At 40.0% G+C, this 12620-nt stretch overlaps 2 long non-coding RNA genes across 2 annotated transcripts in view; one reads left to right on the top strand and one right to left on the bottom strand.

The window, feature by feature from the left end:
- LOC130683270 (uncharacterized) overlaps positions 1 to 2479 on the top strand; it is a 20377-nt gene extending 17898 nt beyond the window's left edge. The window contains exon 2 of the long non-coding RNA XR_008996835.1: positions 2312 to 2479. This is a non-coding gene — a long non-coding RNA (uncharacterized LOC130683270). The remainder of the gene's footprint in view (positions 1 to 2311) is intronic.
- Positions 2231 to 12620, bottom strand: LOC118921955 (uncharacterized). Its single transcript, XR_005028574.2, has 2 exons — positions 10868 to 12620; positions 2231 to 2865 (listed from the first exon to the last, which is right to left on the bottom strand). It is a non-coding gene; the product is annotated as an uncharacterized LOC118921955 (long non-coding RNA).

Genomic DNA, 12620 nt, shown 5'->3' with positions numbered 1-12620 from the left:
ACTGTTGATATAGCAGAATAAGACAAATACCATGGAGATAAGTTGGTAATAAGAAAGCATACTTCAATCAGTTGGTATTAGTATATTTTAGTGAATTCTATTACTCATTTTAAATTAGATAGTAATTCCTTATTACTAGACATATTCGCTCAAAGTCTAGGGAATTGGAAATAGCTGCAGAAGCTCTGCCTCCTTGGAGGTTTGTTAACTTTAGGGAAATGACTTTCTGTGCTTTCAGTTCCCCAGGAAGAGCACCAGAGTAACAACATGCACTGGCAGAATTGGTTACCGGGTGCCACTGTTAGATAGAGAGATAGACATGAGCAGCCGGGGGAAGGGGAGGATAAAGTTCAAGGAAAAGTTGTCCAAACTGCCCAGGTAGGGGGTCCACATGAAGACAACAAAGGCTTTACAGGGAAATAATTTCTTTGCCCATCAGGACCAGATCAAACTGGTCCCAACCTGATTCCAGCGTGGGCGCAATCCAACAAAACGAAGGACTGCCCAAAACACACCTCATCATGGGAAAGGACATGTGCACTGAGAGGGATGGCTATACAGGAGGACCTGTCAATCAAATAACCCACCTTGTCAGTCAAAGAGGCGCTTCCTAGCCAGAATGCAATATATAGGCCTCCTGCTTAACCGGTGGAGGCCTTTGTCTACCTTGACTCTGACCCACTCCTCCCTTGGAGTGTATTCAAGTAAAACTTTCACTGTGCTTTGCTATTGTGGCTCTGCCTTTCAATTCTTTGTTGCAGTGGGGACAAGGACCGAGAATGAATTCAACCCATAACACCACCATTTGAGAAGCCAGGTAGTCTGGAAAGACTGTTATTTTATTATTTCACATATAGAACACCTGTTACTACTGCTTCTGGGGCAGCCAAAGCTACAGGTTTATCCCATGAAAGATTCAAATAATATGAGGAAATGCACCACAGAGACATGTGCAGAAATTGATTGGAAATTATGTTTTCTTGAGTTTTTTAGGACCTACAGTAATGTGTTGTTTGAATTGAGTTTTGCATCATTTGGAGCACCTGTTTATACTCCTGCTTCTGAATCTGAACGTTCAACACACGCTCCCTCCTCTCTTCTACCTCTCCCTCTTTTCTTCACTATTCTTACACACACACACACACTCCTTTCTTTCACTGAGCAACTATGAAGAAAGTAGAAGGGAAGGAGAGGAACTTAGTATCTATCTTGCCATATACGAACTTAACACTCCACCCCCTCAAAAAAAAACCCTTAATAAAAGAAGGTAAACGTTTTCAGTTCTTCTATTTATTTTCATGGCCATTTAAAGGAGAGGCATTCCAACGAGAAGAAAGGCTGGCTCAAGTATCAAGAAAACAGGAAGTTAAAGAAACAGAAAAAGCAAAATGTGGGTAGGCAGACAAGAACTCCGGAAGGGAACCAAAATCAGGGAGAGGGGGAAAAGATGAGTGATGGAAGGAAGCAAGAAAAGAGGCACTAAAGCCCCAGGCCCAAAGGGTTCTAAGAGAGCTTTATGCAGGCTGTCCCAAAGTCCATTCCTCTTGGGCAAGTCCCAGAAGTCTTTGGCTCTATTTCATTATCTGTAACATGTAGACAAGCCTTTGCCCCTTATAAGTTTAAATTCTTACTTTATTTCTAAGATACATTTTAATTTGGCTTCAAAGAGTACAGAACAATGAACCACTCCTCAAAGCCCTTTAATTGCTTTTTATACGTAGCCTTTCCAGATGCCACTCCTGGATAACCAAAGGGAAACTAAACTTAATTAAAATCACTTTAACTTCACCAATCTAGGTACGACTGCTTTTCGCAGCCTCCATGTACAAAGTGGTCGCTTTATGGATGTCACTCTTCCAATTTACACATGGAAAACACATAAAAACGACAAGCAAATGCTTCCAAATAAACCCAAGACACATTTTTCAGTTTACTTTTAACACAACTCCCAGCTTGGAAAGAGATGAATTGGGGTGAGAAGTCTTTCCACCCTTATTAGGAAATGGGCACAGTTTAAAGACTTAATTTGAAGTTTTAGGAAATTACAAAACAAGTTTCCTTTACAACAGAGTGAACGACCAAGGGAGGAGCTGGCGACCTCCCCGTCCGGGCCGCCCGTCCTGCCCTGCCCTCTGCATCAGAGAAGGACTAAGTGGGAGGATCCTGCGCGTGACGTCACAAGAAGCCGGCGCCGCGGAGGCGAAGGGAGGGACTGAGAAGGCCAAGTTAGATCCGGCAGTTGGCGGAGGGAGCCGCTCGGCCGCAGTCACGGGAAGGAAGGGCGCGGCGCGCGTGCGCGAGGTGGCCCTAGACTTGCGGTCCCTTGGTCCGGTGAGCGGCACTTCCTGTTGGCCCCTGCGGCCTAGCAGGCTCGAGGCTTCCTAGAAATGACGAAGTGGGCGCGCTCCGCCCTCTCGACCGTTGTGAAATCTTTTCGCCCTCCCGATCCCAGGGCAGCCCAGCCAAGTCTTGCCCGTGTTCAGTGGCAGAGCTAATAGCGATTGTTCCAGGGCTGAGCACCGTCGGGCTCGGTGAGGACAGCCGGACCCGGATGGGCGGCTGGATACACTCAGGTCACGGGTCTAACGGTGCGAGTTCGTTGAAAGAGGAAACGGACTTGCCAACTGACCAGCCCCCTTCGGGCCGTCCTCCAGCGGTACAACCCTCGGGAAACACTCCTGTCCTCTAGATCTGAGATCGCGCTTGAACAGCAGGCGGAGTGAGTTATCACCTGAGTCCTCTCCTAAAAAGTGTAAATGCCATAATAATGCCTTGTTTAAGTTCGCGTATCCCAAAGCAGGCAAAATGTTATGAGGTTCCTTATTGTGAAAGGGAACAAAGGGCAAAGGATCGCGTGGCTTTCGCCTAAAACAAAACAAAAAACAGTTCGTGAAACTTGAAGTAGACTGGACGCTTTTCCAGCTTGTGTCACCTTTCCCTTGCAGCCACATTTTTCTCCCTGAATTCCCTCAGCCCAGGAAAGAGACCAGGTTGGGATTTCGGCGTCTACAGTCCCAAAACTCCTAAAGTTGATATATCATGGTAAGAAATCATTACCCAAACAATGCCTAAAACGCACCTCCAGATCCAACTTTTGTTTGAAGTTGAGATACACATGCTAGGATTGAATGGAAGGCAGTGAATGACTGTAAAACCATTCCCTTATTTCTCTATTCTGAAAATTGGGTAGACACTAAGTAACTCTTAAATCTCAAAACAGTAATCCAGCTGATACCTCCCACTTATGCCTACTTCCCACTTCAAGGAGTAACTGAATTTGAGAGTCCAGTGATACTATGAAACACTCTGTACACTATGAAGCAATTATGTATCAACTATAGGTACTCTCTGGCCATAGGATTTACATATGTTTGAATTGTTTACTGATTTGTAAATAGACAAATCTTGTGCAGGGTAGTTTTAAGGTGTGGCGTATGAGCAATATCCGGTTCTGTAATGTATGTGACAATCACCATGAGGAAACAATTCCCTGAGTCAAAACTAGACTAGGTCTCCGGTGAGTTTAATGTCACAATGTACATAATTTGAATCAATCCAAATAAAATTTCCTCTAAAGCACTTCATGGTAGGTGTGGAAAAAGTTTGTTCTCTTAGTTGCATAGTAAAGTATCATGACTTATTTTCACTGTAATAACAAATGGTACACTTATCCTGGAGAACCAGCATTACAATAGATCCTTCAGATGCTGTCATGGAAAGAACACTGGAGCAGGCATCAGAAAAACCAGAACAGTAATCTCACTTATGCCACTCGATCTAAAATCTTGGGAAAACAATTTCATATCTCTGAACTTCCCTTTCCTCATTTAATGTGATCTTTTGTCACTCGCCCAAATTCTCCTGTGGCATTTTGCCCTTTTAACATCTGATGTACTCTGCTGGTAAGTCCACCACTTTGGTTTTAACACCTGACATAACACAGTGTACTCATTAGGAGTTTGCTGAAAGTGTCATATCGGACCATTTTTTCTTCTTTGAAACAATGTATGTAAGATCTGTTATTAAAAATGCTACTTATTGTCAAAGAATCACAGGTTACTTACTACAAAGATCATAGGTTACCTATTACAAAGGTATAAAGGTACCTTCACAGTGGATAAATCTGGTGAATACCACTTTAACCAAATGATCAAAACTAACCCAAAATTTGACAACTGGACATCGTGTGCCCCTAGCTGTGAAGCTTGGAGAAGGATACATCATCATCTACGGAGAGTCCCTGGAAAAACAGTTAACTTCAATCTAATCATAATTTAATCACAACCAGGCAAATCCAAATTGAGTTGGCTTGGATTTATGAGAAACATCCTAAAAGACAAAAACCCTAGGATACTGTTCTAGATTGAAGAGACAACTATACGCAGGGTACTTGAGATGAGGCTTGTTTTTGTTTTGTAATGTTCAAATGGCTAATGGATTCCTCAGATTCCCGGAGTTGCTTCTTGTTCTTACTGAGAAAATTTAATGTATAGAGACCTTCAGAAAAGTTGATTCTTATTATTACTAAGTTTCTTCAGTGAAAGTCTGTGTTGAATGCTTATTGGAAATAACACTACTAAATGGGGTCAACTACTTCATTGCTCAAAATAAAATTTTAACTCCCAATCCTTAAAAGGAAAATGGAATTATTTTTTTTAATGTCATTTTTAAGGACTTCTGGGTCCTTTCTATTTTTAATAGCCTAGCCCTAGCCAGAGGGAAAGAAACAAGGAATAACAAAAATGTTATTAGAAAATGTTGCTAGAAAAGATTGAAAAAGTAAATATTGTTAATATTAGAGTTCTGATTTTCTTGTTGAGGTAATCACCGCTGTTAAATAACAAAAATTCAACTGAGTGCATTTTAAAGATCTAATTGGCTTTACCGAATGACTCATAATTGGGCAGCATCCCATCTCACAAACAGAAATGAACTCTAAAAGTACTACAGAAAAGGAAAGGTTTTTAAAGGCAGAGATGGGGTGGGACAAGGAAGTCATAAATGAAAGAAAGGATTATTCGGGTAAGGTAACCTTTGTTTGGGGCACAAGTGGGATCTATTAGGTGGATTACCTCATTAGTGCTGACCAGAAATTCTATATGGCCAGTTCAGTTTACATTCCTGGAGAAGGTTAAAACTGCAGTTAGGTTAGGTATTAGTTTTGGATTGATGACGTGGGTTTAGTACAAGTGACTCCATTTGGGATTGTTTCCTTTTTTAATACTGCTTTACAATGTCCAGAGTGCCTGTAAGACTCCAAATACAAGGGCCTGTTCCCCAGCCCTTCACATTCCAGTCCCTGCCCACCTCTGCAGCCTCTTTTGTCCCTAATATACACACACACATAAACATTCTAACACACCATAATATTCCTTGAGTTAGGTCTTTCAGTTAAAATGGGCTTAACATTAACGGAAGTTATTTGTTCATGTAACTGAAAATCCCAGGGATAGAATATAAGGTATGTCTACATACAGGGGCGTAAATGAAGTTTTTGAATTGAGTTTCTATCTCTGGTCTGTGCTCTTTTTCTGCAGGCTCCATTCTCAAGCTTGTTCTCTCCTCCAGTATTAAGATGGCAGTTTGTAGCTCTGGGCTTACACCCTCCTCTTAGCAAACCCAGCAGGAACAAGCACTTCTCTCCTCTCTCCAGCCAGGGTTACACCAGAAGTCCTGGACTTGACTGTAGGACGGGGAAGTGCTGATTAGTTGGTGAGCTGGGGCAGAGGTAACCCCCACCCAAACTACCTACCCTGAGAATAAAGAAGTTATGGGTCCCCAAGGGAAAAATGGTAGAAGGGAGACTGGATGCTGGGCAGGCTGAAACAACAGATGTATTTCTCAGCACACCCAGCAATCTCATACCTCCCTTCCCTGGCTCATGTTTTCCCTCTGCCTAAAATGCTCCTCCACATTTAACCTTCTGACAAATGCCTATATAGCCTTTAAAACCCAGATCACCTCTTTTTTTTTTGCCACTTTCTTTGCTTGTCTATAAAATGACCCCATCCTTATAACCTATTTCCATAATCAAATAAATTGGAAGTTTTTTCCAAAACAATTTAATTGCAATTATACAAGTAATATATATTCACTATTTTTTGAAAATTCAGAGAGTAATACCACTGAAAGAGTGGCCCATGGACTGGTACCAAAATCTCAACTGTTTGTTACTGGTCCTCAATGAGCTAAGTACAGAAATTAAGAGTAAATGTCTAGATGCTATTACAGCAACTTCATGTCTGTTGAACCTAATAAGTTAGACTTGCATTTTCAATGTCTTTTAGAATTTCATTTTATTAGTAATTCATCATATATATGCAGTTAATTTCGTATAAAAAGGATCATAGTATACATATTATGCTGAAACTTCCTTTTGCTCACTTGATATCTCAGTGATCTAGTTTTTTTTTCCCAAAAGCATTAGACAAAATGATCACATTTGCATATCTGTGTATCATCTACAAACTCCTTAAAGGCAAAATCTGTTTCATTCATTACCCTGATGCGTGGTATAGAGCCTGATATTTAGTTGTCAATAAATAAGAGCTTAAAAATGAATAAAAACAAACTTGATAGCTAGCAAACCTAGTCTCTGCAGCCAGAGCAACAGGTATTATCGGTGTCTTGCCAATGGGTTTCAGCCCCGGGCAAGTTCACAGTGGAACATTCTCGGGGTGACAGGATTTATACCCAACTTTATTCCCATGGTGGCAAGTCAAGCACAATAATCCCATCCACCTCAGAGCAAGTCTGCATGCAGCAAGCCAGTCTCTGCCTCTGGCTCTCTTTCCCTGCAGCTGTCTCAGTCTGTCCTTCACCCTGCCACCACCCCAGCCTCCACTCTCCTGCAGCCAAGCAGCCCAGAGCACTGGGTGGGGCTCTTTATTTGAGTCAATAATAATGTACTGCCCACACGAGTGTAGTGAGGGAGCCAACCAGGGTCAGGTGAGAATCCTGGCCGTAGGAACTCACATTTTCTCCACCATCAGGTAAATTATTTGCATTTCCAACCACTGGAAGATGAATTAATGTATAACCATCTCACATGACAACAGTATTTTCTGGTAGGTATAATTTATATTTTATTGGTGAGAAAACTGAGTTTAACTACCTACATAATTTAAGAAAATTAAGTTATTTTCCTACAGTCGAATAGCTATTAGGTGACAGGATTTTTTATTCCTCTGTAGGTTATCACCAGAGCCTCCAACTACACTTAACTGCTGGGCTCTATTTCCCCCATACTGAGCTTAAAGATACAAATCATTTAATGTGCCTTAAAGCCCTGATGCTTAGTATAGCCTTGGACTAGCAGTTTCAGCAGCAACAAGTGGGAGTTTTTTTAAGAAACAGAACTCAGGCTCCACCCAGGTGATTTGTATGCATCTTAAAGTTTGAGAAGCATTTCTTAATATCAGGAAATGACTAATCTCACTGCATTGGTTTTCTGTAATTGCTATTAAAGTTACAATAAATTGTTCGTTATGCTTCAGAAGATTGGAGACTGATGAAAATTAGGCTTGGGGTGGATTAATGATTGTGCATTGAGCATTGACCCGCCTATACAGAATTTTATTGTTGTTAACAACCATTTGATCAATAAATATGAGAGATGCCCTCACAAAAAAACAAAAACAAATATATATATATATATATACACACTTCCAATTGTAAAATAAATAAGTAACTGGGATGTAATGTATAGCATAAGGAATATAGTCAAAATATTGTAACAACTTGGTATGGTGATAGCTGGTACCTAGAATTATCATGTATATAAATGTTGAATCACTGTGTTGTACACCTGAAACTAATGTAATACTGTGTGTCAACTACCCTTCAATAAAAAATAATTATCTACAAAAAAATAAATTACAATAAATTTAGTGGTTTAAAGCAATGCAAATTTATTATCTTATTGTCTGTAGGTCAGAGGTCCTAAATTAATTTCACTAGGCTAAACTCCAGGTGAGAGCAGGGGCACATTCCCTTAATATGGTCTGTTTGGAGGGCATGCCAACAAGCTCTTCTTACTCCTGAATTTCTGACTAAAACCAAGACTAGTTGGGCAATTTCTGACACTGAATACTATCAAGAATGATCCCATCCAAGGACTGGCTTGATTGGATTATTTGCAGTCAGCAAATATTTATTGAGTAGCTCCTATATGCAGCCTCTTCTTTGGAACTTAGTTTCCTTGGGTGAGAGGGAAGAGATTGGACTAGATATTAACTTTAATCTAGCTCTAAAAGCAAGCCTGTTGGCTTTACATTTCAGTTTATCAAACTGGCACTCTTCTTAACTTAGTCACATATGACCAATTTCTTGGTACTCTTCCAAAAACTGTCTCAGAACTTATGTCCACAATCAGCCCCCAAACTACTACATCCTATGCATTCTGTGAGCTCCTGTTGTCCCCACAACTCTGGTAATAAAAATTTCATCAGGTCTCTGCAGCCCATGCCTACACAGAACAGAGCTGTGAACTACCTAAGTAGCCCACTGACAGGACAGAAAAAAGGGCAGAAAAGGAAACATGGCTAATCTGCTACAAAGTCCCGCAAAGAGAACAGGGTAAGTGGAGACCTGTAGCTCTCTGCTGGGGAGAGAGGGCTGTGGTGGTAGGACAGACACACTTGAGGATGGAACTGGCTCTTAGATGGAAAGGAAAAGGCAAAACCAGGCTGCCTATACAAGGAGAAAAACATGCAATTCACTCCACAAATTCTGATTAGGTATCTACTCCATATATAATATCTACCAGGTTTTGTGAAGAACACCAAATAAATGCAAAAATAGTCCTATTTTTTAAGGAGTCAAGACACATACTATTAAGTAATCAAGCAACAATGCATAATAGTACAGAATCGCGTCAAAATGTGTACCAGTGGTCATAAATTGTAGGAGGGAATCCAAAAAAGGGGAAAATTAATGACAGCTAAATATGGTGGGGAAGGCTTCTAACAATAGGTAGACCATTTGGATCTAAAAAAGTTGGTAGAATTTGATTAGCAGAAAGGGGCAGTAAAGATGTTGCAGGCCTGAGAAATAGGGAAAGTGTAAATAGTATGCTAGTGAGGAGACAGGTCCAGCTGGTCTTTGGTTCAGGAAGGCAGAAGGGAATAAGGTGAGGAGGTAATTCAATAAGGAAATGAGTGATAAGAGTAAACTGAGATTGTGGAAAGCTTCAACTGCCAAAAGGTGTTCAATCTCTATCCTTTATCTCCAAAGTTTTTGAGGAAATGGGGTAAGGAAACTGATATTTCAAGAATAATTCAGAGATTTCCCAGCATGAATGAGGGATAGGAGAGAAGTGGAGGCAGGAAGACCATTTAGAAAGATACTGTAATAGTCTAAGTATGAGGTAACAGCAGATACAGTAGAACAGACAGATTCAAGAATAATTTCCTCCCTTAAAGGAAGGAACAACAGGACTTGGTGACTTGAAACAGAAGAAGAACCAAAAATTAGTCTGAGGTTCAAGATGTCTGGATGATCAGAGTCAAAGAATTTTAGACCTGCAAGTGGTCCAAGTCAGACTCCCTCACTTTAAGGAATGAGAAAACTGTGGTTGCTTAAAGTTTCAGAACTAGTTCTCAGCAGAGCCAGCCAAAGAATGCCCAGGCCAGTGCTATTATGAGATTTAACTAGCATTATATGTCTAAGTGTTAATTACATGCAAACCATGTTTGGAATGACCATTTCTAATGATGAGAGCAACCAGAGCAGTATGTGTGTCAGATCACTGCAATGGGACTAAATGAAAAACAGTCATGTAACTATATGAATAGTTCATGTGTAAAGTCACTCTATGATGTCTGCTGCAAAAAGAAATTTCATTAGCAACTCCTTAAGGTTATAAATTAATCTCTGATGACATTAACCATGAGGACTTCTCCCTCCTCTGCCTGGTTTTCCCACTTCCTGGTCACCTTAACCTTTGTCTTTGTGTGTACCATTTCCTTCATTAAGAGTGTAGCTCCTTTAGGTGGGAACTTACACTTCATTTGCCCTTAGCCTAAATTATAGTGTTGCATTATTAAAATCTGGTGGTCTGCTGATGAATAATTAATTGCTGAAATTAATGAAGTGATACCAATTGTGATTTTAGGATTAAAGAACCTTAAAGTTTAAATAATAATGAAAAAATATGCCCCTTGGAGAGACTTCAAAGACTAATGGAATGAACTGTTGAAATCATCAGGAATATGACTCTTTGGTAGCCCCAGAAATGCCTCTGACAATTCCATTTGTCTCCTTGGTATCATCTGAAGCCTGCTGGTTTAAAATACTAAAAATGCAACATTTACTCCAGTTATCATTGATTTCCTTTTAGACGGGGTGAACTCAGGATTTACTAGAAGGACCTTTTGGTTGAGGAAGACTATATAAAATATATTACAGACTTAGGACTCCACATTTTTTCTTCAAGCAACAAAGAACTCAGTCATGTACCTTCTTAATGGAACAGTCTCACTTGCCTTAACTCATTTGTATTAGTGCTTTTTATACAATTGAAACATATGCTTTGTCCTTACAGATTCTGGATCCTTTGTAACTGAATAGGTCTTAGTCTTTCTACACTTTAATGTTGATGTTTTTGGAAGTAGGTATGTGGAAAAACAACTTTCTTCAAAATGACTTAGAAGTACTTTAACAACTTTTCTAAACCATGCTTTTTCTGAAATTTGACTCTGAAAAGAATAGTCTTTTTTTTTTAACCTTGTCCATAGACAATCTTCTGGAGTAGGGCCACTAGACCCATTGATTTCCATCCTTTGAATTAGTCATGAATTTTTTAAAAAAGAAATTTAAAAATATCAGTTTGATGAGTTAATACTAAGCAAATAAACAGCTGGCTCACCTCCTCAACCACATTTGTTGAATCTGAAGGGAGGAACAGTGAAAATAGTTATTACCTCTTGGATATAATCTGAGGTTCAGTCAGACAGGAGTGGTAAATAGGCACAAAGTTATGGAAAAGTGGTGGTTCTGATCTTCTGGAAATGATTACCAGGTACAGGAGGTGGGGAGCAGGGAGGTCCACTGAGAAAAGATATGAAGAGTAGAGCAAGTAACCCCTGCTCCTCCCAGAACTTCTTTGTATGCTTGTCAACTTTTTTGGATTAATCACGGACTTAGAGAATAAAAATATATTATGATGCATATCAAGACATCACCAAGTGAACTTTTTGGAGAGGCATGATGGAAGACCCTATAAAGAGAAAAACAATTTGCATTAATAGTCCTAAAAATAAGTTAAACTGTATTAGTCTCAGGTCATTATAAACATAGGTGATTTCATTGAAGCATATAACAAATTAATTTTATTAAATAATTGAAGACTCACAAGAAGTTGCAAAAATAGTAGAGTTCCTGTGCACCATTCACCCAGCTTTCCCTACCCTACATAACCATAGATTATAAGAACCAGGGAAATAGCATATTATCAATTAGTTTTTAAAGATTATAGGTTGTTATAGTATTTTAAGACCCTCCTGATCATTGGCAAGGGAAGTTGCCCTGGAAGCAGCCTAGTCAGAAAAGTAAAGAGATGACACACAGAGAGGTTAACTGCTTTAACCAGCACCAGATTTACACCTTCTTGGGTGAACTGGAAGATGGGCAAAATCCAACCAATCTGGGCCATCCCAAATCAATTTTATCAGTTTCTGCAGGTAAGGCCCAGGCATCAGGATGTTTTAAAAGCTCCTCAGAGGATTCCAATGTACAGCTAGGGTTCAGAACTACTGATCTAAGGTTTTACTAAGTAAGGTTGACAATGCTTTTTTTTTAAATGAGGTTTTTAAATATGTTTTGCTTTAGTGACAATCATTGACAAATACTGAAATGTATTCAAATTCCCTCTGCTCTACAGGTGCACATTTCAATACAGTTCTCATAATTAAACAAATTAAACCTTAAAACTGAGCTATGTAATAAAAAGGTAATGGGACTTCTCATCTGGGGATAATTCTCAGAGGGTCAAGTGTGGGATAAAAAAGATGGTTAGAGTAAATCAAGATTTATTCCCTTTCCCTCCATCTCTAGACTCCAGTAATTTAAATAATTATCATTGTTTTTACTTCAAATTTGAGGAAATTCTGGGAATTGCTAGTTAGTATCACTGAGGGAAAAAATCTAAATGAGATTGTTCTCTCTCATTCTACCTGAGATGACTACGTATGAATACAGAGTCCCGGGCCTAATCAATTTACCTCTGTAAAATTCTGGCCCTATTTTTGGAAACGAGGGATTTTCCAGATTACTGAAAGCTGGCTGTGGTGCTGTCACTGGCTCTGGTCTGAGTTTGAGAAAGCAGCCAGACTCCCAGTCATAAGCCTTTGCCCTCCTTCGATACTCTGGTGAACCACACGCTCATCCGACAGCTTTTCTCGGGGGCCGATGTAGTTTACATTCTTGTTTTCTAAAAGTACTGTAAAGCAGCCCTCTCCGGATTCCGTGCGGGTCACTTTAAATTACCAGTGCGCCCGTACACGACATCAGTTACCATTTCCACCCGCCAATGTGGGAGAAGGTCGTCCCTACGCGCTTCCCTTTGTACACGCTGAACCTGCGCCACGCCAACGTGAAAAGTTATGAGGGAGAGATGGGAA

This window comes from Manis pentadactyla, chromosome 1 (genome assembly GCF_030020395.1).
Source record: "Manis pentadactyla isolate mManPen7 chromosome 1, mManPen7.hap1, whole genome shotgun sequence".
NCBI lineage: Eukaryota > Metazoa > Chordata > Mammalia > Pholidota > Manidae > Manis > Manis pentadactyla.
This window is presented reverse-complemented; position numbering and strand designations above follow the sequence as displayed.